The sequence below is a fragment of the Etheostoma spectabile genome, unplaced genomic scaffold (genome assembly GCF_008692095.1).
Source record: "Etheostoma spectabile isolate EspeVRDwgs_2016 unplaced genomic scaffold, UIUC_Espe_1.0 scaffold00018674, whole genome shotgun sequence".
Classification (NCBI taxonomy): domain Eukaryota; kingdom Metazoa; phylum Chordata; class Actinopteri; order Perciformes; family Percidae; genus Etheostoma; species Etheostoma spectabile.
In genome coordinates this window covers 12,377-31,180 of record NW_022604394.1, presented here as the reverse complement: position 1 = coordinate 31,180, position 18,804 = coordinate 12,377, and the positions used below count along the sequence as shown (strand labels likewise).

Genomic DNA, 18,804 nt, shown 5'->3' with positions numbered 1-18,804 from the left:
CCGTGTCTCTTTGGCTTCACTTCTCTTGCTTCGATTCTGCTCTGCTCTCCTCCTCTTCAGCCAGTTCCTCTTGCCCTCGCCCGTTGCTTCCCCGTGGCTTCTCTCTGGCTTCTCTCCAGCTTCTCCCCTTTTCACCGCCTTGTTCTCACACACCTGCCCTCATCAAGCCCAGGTGTGTCCACTTGTGTAATTCTGAGCTTGTTAAGTCCGAGTGACAACAAACAGGGGGGAGGGTCTCTAGTCTCCATAAAGAAAACCCACCTAAAACAAGGAAATAAAGCCACCACAAAACCAAACATGCAATACAAAAAACTCAAGACATGCCACAATAAACCCAAACAGAAAAAACAGCAAACACATGCAATAAACCCAAACCAAAACCACAGCAAACCCATGCAAACATATCAACAGTGTAATCTACCTAGACACATATACCACAGTCAAGCTGTCGCATAACCAGGGACTTGAGCTGTGGTATTGTTTTTCGCTCAAAACGTTGATAGCCTAATGCAAATTTACAACTACAGACAAAATAAACCTTACTGCTAGTGGGTACAATAAAACAATATACTCTTCTATACTCTTAGTGTCCTCATGCCGAAGCACCATACGTAGTTTGAGCAAAAGCCCTCGTGACAGGAAAAATCCACCAGAGGACAATCCATCCAAGCAGCGAGATGAGTAAAGAGAGTTGGGTGCTAGCAAGATGGATGTAGGTTGCCCATTGTTGAATTAGACATACCACCAACAGTGTTATGATAAAAGCCTGCTTGAAATACGCCACAATTCTTTTTAAAGACTTGTGCATGTTACTTAAATAATACAACAGTGTCTGGAAGTGTTCAGCTTGCCAAAGTGTACAGCTTATCATGGCAGTAAGCAGAATGTACAACTCTACACCTGAACAGGGACTTGAACCCTGGACCCTCAGATTAAGAGTCTGATGCTCTACCGACTGAGCTACCCAGGCTTCCGAAACTTAGCTCTGTGGAAAACACAATCTCCTGAACTACAAATTGAAGTGCAAGTAAATGAAAAGCATTAAGCTGTTGCCATGATCACAGTCTTCTGGAGAGCAGGAGGGTAGACCACGATGTGCACATTGCCTGAGACTACCAAATGTTATTGCACAAACTGGTTCAAATTTGGCTAAATTGGCCAAAAAGGTTAAAAAACTCAAAGTCACAACTCATCATGGCCACTACCAGATTGTGAACATCCAGGAAACCTGCTTGACAGACGACGATAGCAAGCACTTCATACATATACCACAGTCAAGCTGTCGCCTTACAAAGGACTTGAGCTGTGGTGTTCTTTTTCGCTTAAAACGTGGATAACCTAATTCAAACAACACGGCTCCAGACGAGTAAACTTTACTGTTGGTGGGTACAATAAAACAACTCTCCCTCTTGTTCCGCTTCCATACTTTTAGTGTCCTCATGCGGAAGCACTATACGTAGTTTGAGCAAAAGCACTAATGACAGGAAAAATCCACCAGAGGACAATCCATCCAAGCAGCGAGATTAGTAAAGATGTAGGTTGCCCATTGTTCAATTAGACATACCACCAACAGTGTTATGATAAAAGCCTGCTTGAAATACGCCACAATTCTTTTTAAAGACTTGTGCATGTTACTTAAATAATACAAAGGACTTACAAAGGACTTGAGCTGTGGTATTGTTTTTTGCTCAAAACATTGATAGCCTAATGCAAATTTACGGCTACAGACAAATAAACCTTACTGCTAGTAGGTACAATAAAAAATATACTCTTCTATACTCTTAGTGTCCTCATGCCAAAGCACCATACGTAGTTTGAGCAAAAGCCCTCGTGACAGGAAAAATCCACCAGATGACTTGCCATCCAAGCATGGAGATCAGTACAAGGATATGGGTTCTAGCAAGATGGATGTAGGTTGCCCATTGTTCATTTAGACGTACCACCAACATTGAGCTAACACTGCTTCGAAAACAGAGGTCTGTGGAAAAAACAATCTCCTGAACTACAAATTGATATGCAAGTAAATGAAGACGATTAAGCTGTTTCCATGGAAGGAAAAATCCACCAGATGACTTGCCATCCAAGCATGGAGATCAGCACTTCATACATATCCCACAATAAAGCTGTCGCCTTACAAAGGACTTGAGCTGTGGTGTTCTTTTTCGCTCAAAACGTTGATAACCTAATTCAAACAACACAACTCCAGACGAGTAAACTTTACTGCTAAGTAAATAAATAAAAACAACTCAATGAATGAATAAATAAAACAACTCTCCCTCTTGTTCCGCTTCCATACTTTTAGTTTCCTCATGCGGAAGCACTATACATAGTTTGAGCAAAAGCCCTCGTGACAGGAGAAATCCACCAGAGGACAATCCATCCAAGCAGCGAGATGAGTAAAGAGAGTTGGATGCTAGCAAGATGGATGTAGGTTGCCCATTGTTCAATCAGACATACCACCAACAGTGTTATGATAAAAGCCTGCTTGAAATACGCCACAATTCTTTTTAAAGACTTGGGCATGTTACTTAAATAATACAACAGTGTCTGGAAGTGTTCATGCTTGCCAAAGTGTACAGCTTATCATGGCAGTAAGCAGAATATATAACTCGACGCCTGAACAGGGACTTGAACCCTGGACCCTCAGATTAAAAGTCTGATGCTCTACCGACTGAGCTATCCAGGCTTCCAAAACTGAAATTTGTGGAAAACACAATATCCTGAACTACAAATTGAAGTGCAAGTAAATGAAAAGCATTAAGCTGTTGCCATGATCACAGTCTTCTGGAAAGCAGGAGGGTAGACCACGATGTGCACATTGCCTGAGACTACCAAATGTTATTGCACAAACTAGTTCAAATTTGGCTAAATTGGCCAAAAAGGTTAAAAAGCTAAAAGTCACAACTCATCATGGCCACTACCAGATTGTGAACATCCAGGAAACCTGCTTGACACACGACGATAGCAAGCACTTCATACATATACCACAGTCAAGCTGTCGCCTTACAAAGGACTTGAGCTGTGGTGTTCTTTTTCGCTTAAAACGTTGATAACCTAATTCAAACAACACGGCTCCAGACGAGTAAACTTTACTGCTGGTGGGTACAATAAAACAACTCTCCCTCTTGTTCCGCTTCCATACTTTTAGTGTCCTCATGCGGAAGCACTATACGTAGTTTGAGCAAAAGCCCTCGTGACAGGAAAAATCCACCAGAGGACAATCCATCCAAGCAGCGGGATTAGTAAAGATGTAGGTTGCCCATTGTTCAATTAGACATACCACCAGCAGTTTTATGATAAAAGACAGCTTGAAATACGCCACAATTCTTTTTAAAGACTTGTGCATGTTACTTAAATAATACAACAGTGTCTGGAAGTGTTCAGGTTTCCAAAGTGTACAGCTTATCATGGCAGTAAGCAGAATGTACAACTCTACACCTGAACAGGGACTTGAACCCTGGACCCTCAGATTAAGAGTCTGATGCTCTACCGACTGAGCTACCCAGGCTTCCAATATTAGTTCTGTGGAAAACACGATCTCCTGAACTATAAATTGAAGTGCAAGTAAATGAAAAGCATTAAGCTGTTGCCATGATCACAGTCTTCTGGAGAGCAGGAGGGTAGACCACGATGTGCACATTGCCTGAGACTACCAAATGTTATTGCACAAACTGGTTCAAATTTGGCTAAATTGGCCAAAAAGGTTAAAAAACTCAAAGTCACAACTCATCATGGCCACTACCAGATTGTGAACATCCAGGAAACCTGCTTGACAGACGACGATAGCAAGCACTTCATACATATACCACAGTCAAGCTGTCGCCTTACCAGGGACTTGAGCTGTGGTATTGTTTTTCGCTTAAAACGTTGATAGCCTAATGCAAATTTACGGCTACAAACAAATAAACCTTACTGCTAGTGGGTACAATAAAACGATATACTCTTCTATACTATTAGTGTACTCATGCGGAAGCACTATACGTAGTTTGAGCAAAAGCCCTCGTGACAGGAAAAATCCACCAGATGACTTGCCATCCAAGCATGGAGATCAGTACAAGGATTTGGGTTCTAGCAAGATGGATGTAGGTTGCCCATTGTTCAATTAGACATACCACCAACAGTGATATGATGAAAGCCTGCTTGAAATACGCCACAATTCTTTTTAAAGACTTGTGCATTTTACTAAAATAATACAACAGTGTCTGGAAGTGTTCAAGCTTGCCAAAGTGTACAGCTTATCACGGCAGTAAGCAGAATATACAACTCTACACCTTAACAGGGACTTGAACCCTAGACCCTCAGATTAAGAGTCTGATGCTCTACCGACTGAGCTACCCAAGCTTCCAAAACTTAACTCTGTGGAAAACACAATTTCCTGAACTACAAATTGAAGTGCAAGTAAATGAAAAGCATTAAGCTGTTGCCATGATCACAGTCTTCTGGAGAGCAGGAGGGTAGACCACGATGTGCACATTGCCTGAGACTACCAAATGTTATTGCACAAACTAGTTCAAATTTGGCTAAATTGGCCAAAAAGGTTAAAAAGCTCAAAGTCACAACTCATCATGGCCACTACCAGATTGTGAACATCCAGGAAACCTGCTTGACAGACGTCGATAGCAAGCACTTCATACATATACCACAGTCAAAAAGTCGCCTTACCAGGGACTTGAGCTGTGGTATTGTTTTTTGCTCAAAACGTTGATAGCCTAATGCAACTTTACGGCTACAGACAAATAAACCTTACTGCTAGTGGGTACAATAAAACAATATACTCTTCTATACTCTTAGTGTCCTCATGCCGAAGCACCATACGTAGTTTGAGCAAAAAGCCCTCGTGGCAGGAAAAATCCACCAGGTGACTTGCCATCCAAGCATGGAGATCAGTACAAGGATTTGGGTTCTAGCAAGATGGATGTAGGTTGCCCATTGTTCATTTAGACGTACCACCAACATTGAGCTAACCCTGCTTCAAAAAAACAGGTCTGTGGAAAAAACAATCTCCTGAACTACAAATTGAGCGACCCATGCTTCAAAAACCGAGGTCCTTGGAAAAAACAATGTCCAAATGTACAAATTGATGTGCAAGTAAATAAAGACGATTAAGCTGATGCCATGGATGGAAAAATCCACCAGATGACTTGCCATCCAAGCATGGAGATCAGCACTTCATACATATCCCACAATAAAGCTGTCGCCTTACAAAGGACTTGAGCTGTGGTGTTCTTTTTCGCTCAAAACGTTAATAACCTAATTTAAACAACACAGCTCCAGACGAGTAAACTTTACTGCTGGTGGGTACAATCAAACAACTCTCCCTCTTGTTCCGCTTCCATACTTTTAGTGTCCTCATGTGGAAGCACCATACGTAGTTTGAGCAAGCCCGAGCCCAAAGCGCAAAATGGTGTTGATACCTAATTGAGCATTGAAGTCCAGCTTAGAATCAAGTCCATCAATTGATGGTCACAAACTGTTAACAACGCACTACGTGGTGGTGGTGGCACAGAATGTGTGAAAATTCTGCGTGGCCACCACGGAAAACAATGCCAATGTAAAGTCAATAAGAAATGTTGTACTAAACCCAACCATTTTTGACGGAAAAATTCAAGTTTGAATTTTAGTAAAACGTTTTACGTCAAAGGTATTCTGTTGTCCAATGTAATTAGAAAGCTGAATCTGGCAGGGGAGCCATAGAAAGACCCAATGTCAAACTACTTAACCATTGCCTTTCAAGTCAATGACAGATCGGAGCTGCATTTCCGTGATGAAAAATTGCTAAAAAGCAGTTTTACGTGGCTCGTTGGTCTAGGGGTATGATTCTTGCTTCGGGTGCGAGAGGTCCCGGGTTCAAATCCCGGACGAGCCCAAAGGGTAAAATAATGTTGATACCTAATTGAGCCTTGAAGTCCAGCTTAGCATCATGTACATCCAGATAAAAGACAGCAGGTGCATGTGTTTGTGTAGAATATTTGGCAACAATGCTGATATTCTCTTTCTAATTAAAACTGAAGACTTTGTTCTCAGCTTTCAATTTGTGATTGATCCTTGACTCTGGCCTTGGAAGGACCTGGGATCCCCTAACAAGATAAGTAGGAAGCCAAAGTGTAGTAGAGCATTTTTGCAACTTTGCATAGCCTGCTTCAACTGCAGTAAACAGAAGAACTGGGAAAAACATAAGGGAAAATATTAGCAGGACATAAACCGTAACCATCCTGTTGTTTTTTTCCTAAACCCAACCTTCCCGTTTTTGTTCCAAGTCCTGTTATTGCTTTCCTGAACCCAACCGTCCCGTTGTTGTCCCACGTGTCATGGAAACGTAAGGCCACCCACAAGCCTTTCCTTACCTTAAAGGGGGCCTGTGTAAAAATTGTTAACACCGCACAACGTGGTGGTGGTACCAAATGTGGGAAAATTCTGTGAGCTTGTTGATCTAGGGGAGCTTGGTCTCACAGAATTCATGGTCGCACAAACTACTAACACTGCATTATGCGCTGGTGGCACGGAATGCGTGAACATTTTGTGTGGCCACCACGGAAAACAATGCCAAAGTGATGTCACTGAGAAGATGACGTAGCATTAGGAGCAACTACAGAAGTGAGAAGTATGAAAGGCCAAAAACCCGCAAAGGGAGGTTGGTTGAGGTGTTTGACGGGTCAACAGAAGATCCAGTAGAGCGTGATCGTGTCCCGTCTGTCACGTTTCCTAAGCCCAACCAAAACCATCCTGTTGTTATTTTCCTAAACTCAAACCTGTTGTTGTCCCAAGTCCCGTTATTGCTTTCCTAAACCCAACCGTTTATGGTTTTCCTAAACCCAACCGTCCCATTGTTGTCCCGCGTGTCATGGTATTGTAAGCCCACCCACAAGCCTTTCCTTACCTTAAAGTGGTCGTGTTCATTTCACGGAATTAATGGTCACAAACTGTTAACAACGCACTACGTGGTGGTGGTGGCACAGAATGTGTGAAAATTCTGTGTGGCCACCACGGAAAACAATGACAATGTAAAGTCAATAAGAAATGACGTACTAAACCCAACCATTTTTGACGGAAAAATTCAAGTTTGAATTGTAGCAAAACGTTTTAAGTCAAAGGTATTCTGTTGTCCAATGTAATTAGAAAGCTGAATCTGGCAGGGGAGCCATAGAAAGACCCAATGTCAAACTACTTAACCATTGCCTTTCAAGTCAATGACAGATCGGAGCTACATTTCCGTGATGAAAAATTGCTAAAATGCAGTTTCACGTGGCTCGTTGGTCTAGGGGTAGGATTCTCGCTCAGGGTGCGTGAGGTCCCTGGTTCAAATCCTGGACGAGCCCAATGGGTAAAACGTTGTTAATACCTAATTGAGCATTGAAGTCCAGCTTAGAATGATGTCCATCCAGATAAATGACAGCAGGTGCATGTGTTAGTGTAGAATATTTGGCAATAATGCTGATAGTCTCTTTCTAATTAAAACTGAAGACTTTGTTCTCAGCTTTCAATTTGTGATTGATCCTTGACTCTGGCCTTGGAAGGACCTGGGATCCCCTAACAAGATAAGTAGGAAGCAAAAGTGTAGAAAGCATTTCTGCAACTTTGCATAGCCTGCTTCAACTGCAGTAAACAGAAGAACTGGGAAAAATATGAGGAACAAATGAGCAGGACATAAACCTTAACCATCCTGTTGTTTTTTTCCTAAACCCAACCTTCCCGTTTTTGTTCCAAGTCCTGTTATTGCTTTCATAAACCCAACCGTCCTGTTGTTGTCCCGCGTGTCATGGAAACGTAAGGCCACCCACAAACCTTTCCTTACCTTAACACTCTGGGCCCTGAGGCCATTTTTACAGTTTAATTTCCGTCTGGATTTATTTAATAAAAAAGCTTGTAAAACATCAACCCTGTTGTCTACAGTCAAGATATGAACATCATTGTTTTTAGGACAAACTGGGTTATTGGAATATTTGGGTTGCAGTGAGGTCACTTGCATATTACAAATGGTTGTAGGGCCTTAAAGATAAATAAATAAATAAATGAATCTTCCAGATATGTATTGAAATCACAGACATATAAGTAAAACCTAAGCCATTTTCCATTCTAAAACACTTGTCATATGTCTTGGGAGTCACACTGTGAAGAAATAATCATTGTAACTTATACAGTTGACAAAATACATGCATTTTTTCCAAAAAAGTCAAGACGTTTTGCTCTCATGACATTTACTTATGCCAATAATAACATAATAATGTCATATTTATTGATATTACACCCACAGCAATGTTATACAAGCAAATATGTGTCTAAATAGGGCATTATTTGGCCTTCCATAGAGTCTATAGGCATTTTTTTCCCCTTTGGCCTTCCATACAAGAGGGGTGCCTTTATCTCCCATATATGGGCATGCACTTCCTGAAAAATAGACAGGACAGACACAGAGCAGGAGATCAGAGATTAGACGAACGATTAAGCGGCAAAGGTGAGCCAAAACGCGATGAATTATGGATATAAAGTGGACCAATCTTGGCTATAACAGTATGGATTTAAAGCCCAAAGAGGCTGAAGTTCCAGGCTGGATAGAAAATCCCCTGTAGAGGCTAGAAAGACGGGGAAAAGACCTCCGTAAAGCCGAAAACGTCAGGATTTAAACGAAACAGAAAGTGAGTAAATCGCTTGTATGGTTCAAAAGTTATTAAACTATGAATCAGAGGTACTTTTTTACTCGTGGGCGAGTGTCTCGGGCTCAGAGGGTTAAAGGGGGCCTGTGTAAAAAATGTTAACCCCGCACTACGTGGTGGTGGTACAGAATGTGGGAAAATTCTGTGTGCTTGTTTATCTAGGGCAGCTTGGTCTCACAGAATTCATGGTCGCACAAACTATTAACACTACATTACTCGGTGGTGGCACGGAATGTGTAAAGAATGCGTGAAAATTTTGTGTGGCCACCAAGGAAAACAATGCCAAATTGATGTCACTGAGAAGATGACGTAGCATTAGGAGCCACTACGGTAGTGAGAAGTATGAAAGGCCAAAAACCCTGCAAAAGGAGGTTGGTTGAGGTGTTTGACGGGTCAACAGAAGATCCAGTAGAGCGTGATTGTGTCCCGTCTGTCACGTTTCCTAAGCCCAACCAAAGCCATCCTGTTGTTATTTTCCTAAACTCAAACCTGTTGTTGTCCCAAGTCCCGTTATTGCTTTCCTAAACCCAACCGTTTATGGTTTTCCTAAACCCAACCGTCCCATTGTTGTCCCGCATGTCATGGTAACGTAAGCCCACCCACAAGCCTTTCCTTACCTTAAAGTGGTCGTGTTCATTTCACGGAATTAATGGTCACAAACTGTTAACAACGCACTACGTGGTGGTGGTAGCACAGAATGTGTGAAAATTCTGTGTGGCCACCACGGAAAACAATGACAATGTAAAGTCAATAAGAAATGACGTACTAAACCCAACCATTTTTGACGGAAAAATTCAAGTTTGAGTTTTAGTAAAACGTTTTACGTCAAAGGTATTCTGTTGTCCAATGTAATTAGAAAGCTGAATCTGGCAGGGGAGCCGTAGAAAGACCCAATGTTAAACTACTTAACCATTGCCTTTTAAGTCAATGACAAATCGGAGCTGCATTTCCCTGATGAAAAATTGCTAAAATGCAGTTTCACGAGGCTCGTTGGTCTAGGGGTATGATTCTCGCTTAGGGTGCGCGAGGTCCCTTGTTCAAATCCTGGACGAGCCCAAAGGGTAAAACGGTGTTGATACCTAATTGATCATTGAAGTCCAGCTTAGAATCAAGTCCATCCAGATAAATGACAGCAGGTCCATGTGTTAGTGTAGAATATTTGACAATAATGCTGGTATTCTCTTTTTAATTAAAACTGAAGACTTTGTTCTCAGCTTTCAAGTTGTGATTGATCCTTGACTCTGGCCTTGGAAGGACCTGGGATCCCATAACAAGATAAGTAGGAAGCAAAAGTGTATTAGAGCATTTTTGCAACTTTGCATAGCCTGCTTCAACTGCAGTAAACAGAAGAACTGGGAAAAATATGAGGAACAAATGAGCAGGACATAAACCGTAACCATCCTGTTGTTTTTTTCCTAAACCCAACCTTGAACTATGGATATAAAGTGGACCAATCTTGGCCATAACAGTACGGATTTAAAGCCCAAAGAGGCTAAAGTTCCAGGCTGGATAGAAAATCCCCTATAGAGGCTAGAAAGACGGGGATAAGACCTCCGTAAAGCCAAAAACGTCAGGATTTAATCCTTGTGTTGTCCTTTGGGTCCCCGGGACCCGTGCAGTTTTACCCATCGTGTTGTCCTTCGGGTCCCTGGGACCCACGGCATTGTCCTACGGGTCCCTGGGACCCATGGCATTGTCCTTCGGGTCCCTGGGACTCATGGCATTGTCCTTCGGGTCACTGGGACCCAAAGACCCTTGACTTTGTCCTACGGGTCCCTGGGACCCGTGGCATTGTCCTTTGGGTCCCTGGGCCCCTTTACGGTGTCCTTTTGGGTCACAAGGACCCTTGACTTTGTCCTTCGGGTCCCTGGGACCCATGGCATTGTCCTTGGGTTCCCTGGGACCCTTGACGTTGTCCTTTTGGGTCACAAGGACCCTTGACGTTGTCCTTCGGGTCCCAGGGACCCATGGCATTGTTCTTCAGGTCCCAGGGCTCCATGGCATTGTCCTACGGGTCCCTGGGACCCGAAGACCCTTGACGTTGTCCTACGGGTCCTAGGGACCCTTGACGTTGTCCTACGGGTCCTAGGGACCCTTGACGTTGTCCTTCGGGTCCCTGAGACCCGTGGCGTTGTCCTTCGGCTCCCTGGGACCCATGGCGTTGTCCTTCGGGTCCCTGGGACCCATGGCGTTGTCCTTCGGTTCCCTGGGACCCTTGACGTTGTCCTTCGGGTCACAAGGACCCTTGACTTTGTCCTTCGGGTCCCTGGGACCCATGGCATTGTCCTTGGGTTCCCTGAGACCCGTGGCGTTGTCCTTCGGGTCCCTGGGACCCGTGGCATTGTCCTTCGGGTCCCTGGGACCCTTGATGTTGTACTGGTAATATTTATTATGCCTACTCATTCATCCAGATAAGACTAGTGCATATATTGCACCGTGGGTCGGAGAGAAAAGTATTTTCAAATGTTCTGTATGTCTGGCACATATTGTAGATTTGACAAATAAATTTGACTCGACTTGAAGTGGCAGTTCAATCCAGTGTGTGTTCAACAAAGTCAAATAATCATTCCAGATATACGTGTAATTTGACGTAACTATGCCTAGAAAAACATTTACACAAAGTCGAAGTCAGATTCAAAATTCTTTTATTTTGTTGACAGACTTTTAGTCAGTGGGTGTTACAGAGAGGTTTTTATTTTAGATGTGTCCTTTTATCACTGCATTAATCAGAATATGGTGTCAACAGCCATAAAATAATCAATTTTGGCCACGTTTCTAGGTATAAAATGCTACATAAATTAGGCTATGAATGACATCTGAACAAACCCCTGTACAAGCGTTCAGAAGTGAAACTGGAAAGCTCTGTGTACTGCAGCTGAGTTTTCTGACTCAGAGTATGAGGAAAACCCCATTTCAATAAAATGGCCTTTACCAAAAGTGATTACAAAATCCTACACATTTAGCGAGACGAACAGTGTTGAGTGTTCAGCAGACAGCTGTTTTAACCCTTGTGTTGTCCTTCGGGTCCCTGGGACCCGTGCAGTTTTACCCATCGTATTGTCCTTCGGGTCTCTGGGACCCACGGCATTGTCCTACGGGTCCCTGGGACCCATGTTATTGTCCTTCGGGTCCCTGGGACTCATGGCATTGTCCTACGGGTCCCTGGGACCAGAACACCCTTGACGTTGTCCTTTTGAGTCACAAGGACCCTTGACGTTGTCCTTCGGGTCCCAGGGACCCATGGTATTGTCCTACAGGTCCGTGGGACCAGAAGACCCTTGACGTTGTCCTACGGGTCCTAGGGACCCATGGCATTGTCCTTTTGGGTCCCTGGGACCCATGGCATTGTCCTTCAGGTCCCTGGGACCCTTGACGTTGTCCTTCGGGTCCCTGGGACCCTTGACGTTGTCTTTCGGGTCCCTGAGACCCGTGGCGTTGTCCTTCGGGTCCCTGGGACCCATGCCGTTGTCCTTCGGGTCCCAGGGACCCGTGACGTTGTCCTTCGGGTCCCTGGGACCCATGGCGTTGTCCTTCGGCGTTGTCCTTCGGGTCCCTGGAACCCTTGACGTTGTCCTTTGGGTCCCTGGGACCCATGGCGTTGTCCTTCGGGTCCCTGGGACCCATGGCATTGTCCTTTGGGTCCCAGGGACCCGTGCGTCTGCTGGGGGACAGTGAGCTTGGAGGCAGCTGTCTGCTGAGGGACAGTGGGCTTGGAGACAGCTGTCTGCTGGGGGACAGTGGGCTTGGAGGCAGGTGTCTGTTGAGGGACAGTGGGCTTGGAGGCAGGTGTCTGTTGAGGGACAGTGGGCTTGGAGGCAGGTGTCTACTGAGGGACAGTGGGCTTGGAGGCATGTGTCTACTGAGGGACAGTGGGCTTGGAGACAGCTGTCTGCTGAGGGACAGTGGGCTTGGAGACAGCTTTCTGCTGAGGGACAGTGGGCTTGGAGGCAGCTGTCTGTTGAGGGACAGTGGGATTGGAGTCATGTGTCTGCTGAGGGACAGTGGACTTGGAGACAGCTGTCGGCTGAGGGACAGTGGGCTTGGAGACAGCTGTCTGTTGAGGGACAGTGGGCTTGGAGGCAGCTGTCTGTTGAGGGACAGTGGGCTTGGAGGCAGGTGTCTGTTGAGGGACAGTGGGCTTGGAGGCATGTGTCTGCTGAGGGACAGTGGGCTTGGAGACAGCTGTCTGCTGAGGGACAGTGGGCTTGGAGACACCTTTCTGCTGAGGGACAGTGGGCTTGGAGCCATGTGTCTGCTGAGGGACAGTGGGCTTGGAGGCAGCTGTCTGTTGAGGGACAGTGAGCTTGCACTTTCTCACAGCACTTGGGACAGCAACGGTGAGATCTCTGTGGGGGAAACATTCACAGCATTATCAAAAAATGTGTTTGTGTGTCAGCTTCTTTCCGCTGGAACACACTGCGCGCGGCGGTCACATCGTGTGACAGGAGCTTCCGATAAACTCCCGTGGAAAGGGAGGTGTGAACGTCCCCCTCCATGGTTTAAGTCCAGTCAGTCAGCTGGTCACAGTCTAGGACAAATTGTCCCAAGTTTCTCTACTGATCTGTGGAAGGTTAGACAAAAGAGAGATATGACTTAGACTTAGACTTAGACTTAGACTTCTCTTTAATGATCCTTTGGGATGACTCCCGCAAGGAAATTGAAAATTTCAGCAGCAGTTTTAGCAAGAAAAAAGAAATTAAAAAATAGATAAAAAAAGACAGTATAAAGACAACAAAATAACAATAATGATAATAACAACAACAACAATAAGAACATTTGTCAAATAAACAGACAAAAGACCATAAATTATTATTAAAGTGTCAGTGTTGAGTCCAGTATTGAAGTGATAAAGTGATAAAGTGACTAGGTGTGAATTTAAGTCCAGGTGTGCGTGTATGTATGTATGTATGTATATGTATGTATGTATGTATGTATGTATGTATGTGTACTGTGTGTATGTATGTATGTGTACTGTGTATGTATGTATGTGTACTGTGTATGAATGTATGTATGTATGTATGTGTACTGTGTATGTATGTATGTGTACTGTGTATGTATGTATTGTCCTCTGCCCTATTTCCTCCTCCCCCCTAGTGAGGAGTTGTATAGACTAATGGCATGAGGGACAAAGGAGTCCTTGAGTCTGTTGGTCCGGCACTTGGGAAGGAGCAGCCTTCCACTGAACCGGCTCCTCTGGGTGCTGATGACGGTGTGCAGGGGGTGGCTGGCATTTTCAGTAATGTCCAGCAGTTTGTCCAATGTCCTCCTCTCTGCCACCGTCACCAGTGAGTCCAGCTTCATGCCGACCACAGAGCCGGCCCGCCTGATCAGTTTATCCAGCCTGTGGGTGTCCTTCTTTGATATGCTGCCCCCCCAGCACACCACAGTGTAGAAGAGGACACTGGTGACCACAGACTAGTAGAATAAAAGTAATATTGCGTCTAGAATTCTCCCTATCGTGTGTGGAAGAGTGTGATGTTTATGGGCTGTAGCGTGTGAAAGCATTTACTTCATTGCAAGCAGATTAGTTAGTGTGTGTTTTTTGCATTTTCACTTCCCTTATCCGGTGCAGACTGGCTCAGACTCTCCCTCACTCCCGTTCACCTCCTCCCTTTCATCCGCCCTTTGCTGGCTGTAGGTGCGATCCCCTGCTGGTGGACCCCTCTGTTGTCGTTCCCCTTCTTGTTTTGGGGATGGGCATTTGCCTGCCCAGTGACCTCTTCCTCCACAGTTGAGACATGTGTCTCGGTTCACTGCTGGCCTCTGCCCTCCACCTCGTCCTCTGCCTTTTCCTCTCGCTTTGCCTCTGCTTTTGCCCCCCCCCCCCTCCAGCCAACGTTGACACTGTCAAAGTTATTTTTCTTCTGTTTCTCTTCTTTTCAGCTTGTTCAGCTAATTTGTAGCATTGGATGATGGTACCCGATGCTGCTGTTATTGTCAGATGTAGGTGGGGGAGAGACCGTGGCTGCTTGTAGAGAGAGAGCAGCGAGGGGGGTGCTGTGTGGGATCTGGTCCACTCCTGGCGCTTGCTTCTGGGGGAGACACGGACGGTGTTTCTCCCTTCGGCCTGGATGTTGGAGGAGGGTAGGGTGGTGGTGCAGCTGATCGCCATCTTTAAGACTCGGATAGAGGGAAAAATGCATTAGTGACAGTGTTCATATCTCCTTTCTGTGTTTCAACAGCATTACCTGTTCCCTCCTTAGTTACTAGTTTGTTTTTGTTTTTATCTGTTTCCTTTCCCTACGAGTGGCTTCTTTCATCCACTGACTAAAACATTATTTTGTTTTTCTTCTATTTGAATCAGATCTTGGGTGCTAATCGTCTTTCCCCCTCTCAATAATTTTTCTTTTTCTTCTAAAACCTGTTTTAGCATTCTAAGTTTACCTGTAACTTAAAGAACCATTTTCAGGAAACCTGTGTTTTGTTGTCCTAATAAACCAAGCATTCTAAAGCCTGTGGACCATGGTTTGTCATCATTCCATCCAATACCGGCCCTGAAGAAACGTGTGATTTTGTGCTCTTGTTCTCCATTTCCAAAAATAGTCAACAAGCAGCCAAAGTACTTCTTTTACGTATAATCGTCACTATACGGCAACAGTTTAGTTTCTCGGTAAACTTTGCAGGAAAACCTGCAAACAGCTGCAACTCCATTTAAGCTACAATGACTGTTTATCTGTGATAGATTTCTTTTCGATGAAAATCCTGATAAGCAGCTATGATGACTGTTTATCTGTATGATTTTGAAATCTATTCGTCACCCCGTTCTAGTCCATATTGGATGAAATGATGTCAATTGGCTCTTTTTACCTGTCATACCAAACAACCTGGGTGACAATAAAAAAAAACTTTTTCTCCTGTTTTGTACACAACCCAAAATTTCCCAAATCAGAGGATAGACTTTCACCGAATACCCTCAGTGGAACCACGGTCAGCATCTGTCCCACAAAGTGTCTCAATATCCAATTCAAATTATGTGAAAGTTCAACTTAAATGAAACTTCAACTTACCCCCGCCGTTTGAAATTGCTTCCTTTTCATTTGGACTTCAGAGTGGGATCAGCGAGCCCTCCGCGGTTCCTGACCCTTCTTTAACTCTTTTTCTTTTATAGTGCATTCTACATCTGGACCTTTGTCTTTTACAGTAGGTCTACATTCTGTATCTGGACGTTACTCTTTCACAGCACATTTTGTAGCTGGTCCCTTTTTTAATTCTTTCTCTTTTTTCTTTCTCTCAATCGCTGTATTTTCCGTCTCTTTTTCTCCTTAACTGCAACCCTCTCTTCTACATACACTCGCTCAATAAACCATTTACGGACGCTAATCTGAGCTTTCAATCAAAACCATACTTATCCGCCCATTCTTTCACAAATTCAATGCTTCCCGGGAAGATTTTTTTTCCATAAATTTCACATCTTTAGGTACGGCGGTACTTTGGTTTTGACCTGTCCTGCTCTATTTCACAAATCACAAATCCCACAATAAAAAGCTGTGCTGCACCAACCTGTTGCCTTGGTCTAAGCAAAATCCCACAAAGATCCACAAGTTATCACAATAAACCGATGTGCAGCACTAACCTTATTGTTTTCAAACAAATAGCAAATGGTCACAAACAATACAACAACCCGCTATGAATCAACACACATAGCGCAACAGCAAAAACACAACAAAAACACAAACAAAACAGAAAACCACAAACCAGCGCTTTCAGCCGGCGCTGTCAGTGGAAGCTGGTGATCACCCTGCCGAACTTCTGAAGATCTTTCAGAATGGCTCCAAGACACTTAACCGGTTTCCCCGCTCGGGGCTTGGAGGCATGTGTCTGCTAAGGGACAGTGGGCTTGGAGGCAGCTGTCTGTTGAGGGACAGTGAGCTTGGGGGCAGGTGTCTGTTGAGGGACAGTGGGCTTTGAGGCAGGTGTCTGCTGAGGGACAGTGGGTTTGGAGACAGCTGTCTGCTGAGTTACAGTGGGCTTGGAGACAGTTTTCTGCTGAGGGACAGTGGGCTTGGAGGCATGTGTCTGTTGAGGGACAGTGGGCTTGGAGACAGCTGTCTGTTGAGGGAAAGTGAGCTTGGAGGCATGTGTCTGCTGAGGGACAGTGGGCTTGGAGGCAGCTGTCTGTTGAGGGACAGTGAGCTTGGAGGCATGTGTCTGCTGAGGGAAAGTGAGCTTGGAGGCATATGTCTGCTGAGGGACAGTGGGCTTGGAGGCAGCTGTCTGTTGAGGGACAGTGAGCTTGGAGGCAGCTGTCTGCTGAGGGATCGTGAGCTTGGAGGCATGTGTCTGCTGAGGGACAGTGGGCTTAGAGTCATGTGTCTGCTGAGGGAAAGTGAGCTTGGAGTCATGTGTCTGCTGAGGGAAAGTGAGCTTGGAGGCATGTGTCTGCTGAGGGACAGTGGGCTTGGAGGCAGCGGTCTGTTGAGGGACAATGAGCTTGGAGGCAGCTGTCTGTTGAGGGACAGTGAGCTTAGAGTCATGTGTCTGCTGAGGGAAAGTGAGCTTGGAGGCATGTGTCTGCTGAGGGAAAGTGAGCTTGGAGGCATGTGTCTGCAGAGGGACAGTGGGCTTGGAGGCATGTGTCTGTTGAGGGACAGTGAGCTTGGAGGCAGCTGTCTGTTGAGGGACAGTGAGCTTGGAGGCAGCTGTCTGTTGAGGGACAGTGAGCTTGGAGGCAGCTGTCTGCTGAGAGACAGTGAGCTTAGAGTCATGTGTCTGCTGAGGGAAAGTGAGCTTGGAGTCATGTGTCTGCTGAAGGAAAGTGAGCTTGGAGTCATGTATCTGCTGAGGGAAAGTGAGCTTGGAGGCATATGTCTGCTGAGGGACAGTGGGCTTGGAGGCAGCTGTCTGTTGAGGGACAGTGAGCTTGGAGGCAGCTGTCTGTTGAGGGACAGTGAGCTTAGAGTCATGTGTCTGCTGAGGGAAAGTGAGCTTCGAGTCATGTGTCTGCTGAGAGAAAGTGAGCTTGGAGGCATGTGTCTGCTGAGGGACAGTGGGCTTGGAGGCAGCTGTCTGTTGAGGGACAGTCAGCTTGGAGGCAGCTGTCTGTTGAGGGACAGTGAGCTTAGAGTCATGTGTCTGCTGAGGGAAAGTGAGCTTGGAGTCATGTGTCTGCTGAGGGAAAGTGAGCTTGGAGGCATGTGTCTGCTGAGGGACAGTGGGCTTGGAGGCAGCTGTCTGTTGAGGGACAGTGAGCTTGGAGGCAGCTGTCTGTTGAGGGATAGTGAGCTTAGAGTCATGTGTCTGCTGAGGGAAAGTGAGCTTGGAGGCATGTGTCTGCTGAGGGACAGTGGGCTTGGAGGCAGCTGTCTGTTGAGGGACAGTGAGCTTGGAGGCAGCTGTCTGTTGAGGGACAGTGAGCTTAGAGTCATGTGTCTGCTAAGGGAAATTGAGCTTGGAGTCATGTGTCTGCTGAGGGAAAGTGAGCTTGGAGTCATGTGTCTGCTGAGGGAAAGTGAGCTTGGAGGCATGTGTCTGCTGAGGGACAGTGGGCTTGGAGGCAGCTGTCTGTTGAGGGACAGTGAGCTTGGAGGCAGCTGTCTATTGAGGGACAGTGAGCTTAGAGTCATGTGTCTGCTGAGGGAAATTGAGCTTGGAGTTATGTGTCTGCTGAGGGAAAGTGAGCTTAGAGTCATGTGTCTGCTGAGGGAAAGTGAGCTTGGAGTCATGTGTCTGCTGAGGGAAAGTGAGCTTGGAGTCATGTGTCTGCTGAGGGAAAGTGACCTTGGAGACATGTGTCTGCTAAGGGACAGTGGGCTTGGAGGCAGCTGTCTGTTGAGGGACAGTGAGCTTGGAGGCAGCTGTCTGTTGAGGGAAAGTGAGCTTAGAGTCATGTGTCTGCAGAGGGAAAGTGAGCTTGGAGTCATGTGTCTGCTGAGGGAAAGTGAGCTTGGAAGCATGTGTCTGCTGAGGGACAGTGGGCTTGGAGGCAGCTGTCTGTTGAGGGACAGTGAGCTTGGAGGCAGCTGTCTGTTGAGGGACAGTGAGCTTAGAGTCATGTGTCTGCTGAGGGAAAGTGAGCTTGTAGTCATGTGTCTGCTGAGGGAAAGCGAGCTTGGAGTCATGTGTCTGCTGAGGAAAGTGAGCTTGGAGGCATGTGTCTGCTGAGGGACAGTTAGCTTGGAGGCAGCTGTCTGTTGAGGGACAGTGAGCTTAGAGT

The 18,804-nt window shown here is 45.6% G+C and overlaps 6 non-coding genes across 6 annotated transcripts; 3 read left to right on the top strand and 3 right to left on the bottom strand.

The window, feature by feature from the left end:
• Positions 1 to 897: 897 nt before the first annotated feature.
• trnak-cuu (transfer RNA lysine (anticodon CUU)) lies at positions 898 to 970 on the bottom strand. Its single transcript has one exon. It is a non-coding gene; the product is annotated as a tRNA-Lys (tRNA).
• Positions 971 to 2,613: 1,643 nt separating this feature from the next.
• On the bottom strand, positions 2,614 to 2,686 carry trnak-uuu (transfer RNA lysine (anticodon UUU)). Its single transcript has one exon. It is a non-coding gene; the product is annotated as a tRNA-Lys (tRNA).
• A 749-nt stretch (positions 2,687 to 3,435) lies between these two features.
• trnak-cuu (transfer RNA lysine (anticodon CUU)) lies at positions 3,436 to 3,508 on the bottom strand. The gene has a single exon. It is a non-coding gene; the product is annotated as a tRNA-Lys (tRNA).
• A 2,286-nt stretch (positions 3,509 to 5,794) lies between these two features.
• On the top strand, positions 5,795 to 5,866 carry trnap-cgg (transfer RNA proline (anticodon CGG)). The gene has a single exon. It is a non-coding gene; the product is annotated as a tRNA-Pro (tRNA).
• A 1,378-nt stretch (positions 5,867 to 7,244) lies between these two features.
• trnap-agg (transfer RNA proline (anticodon AGG)) lies at positions 7,245 to 7,316 on the top strand. The gene has a single exon. It is a non-coding gene; the product is annotated as a tRNA-Pro (tRNA).
• Positions 7,317 to 9,635: 2,319 nt separating this feature from the next.
• trnap-agg (transfer RNA proline (anticodon AGG)) lies at positions 9,636 to 9,707 on the top strand. The gene has a single exon. It is a non-coding gene; the product is annotated as a tRNA-Pro (tRNA).
• Positions 9,708 to 18,804: the final 9,097 nt, after the last annotated feature.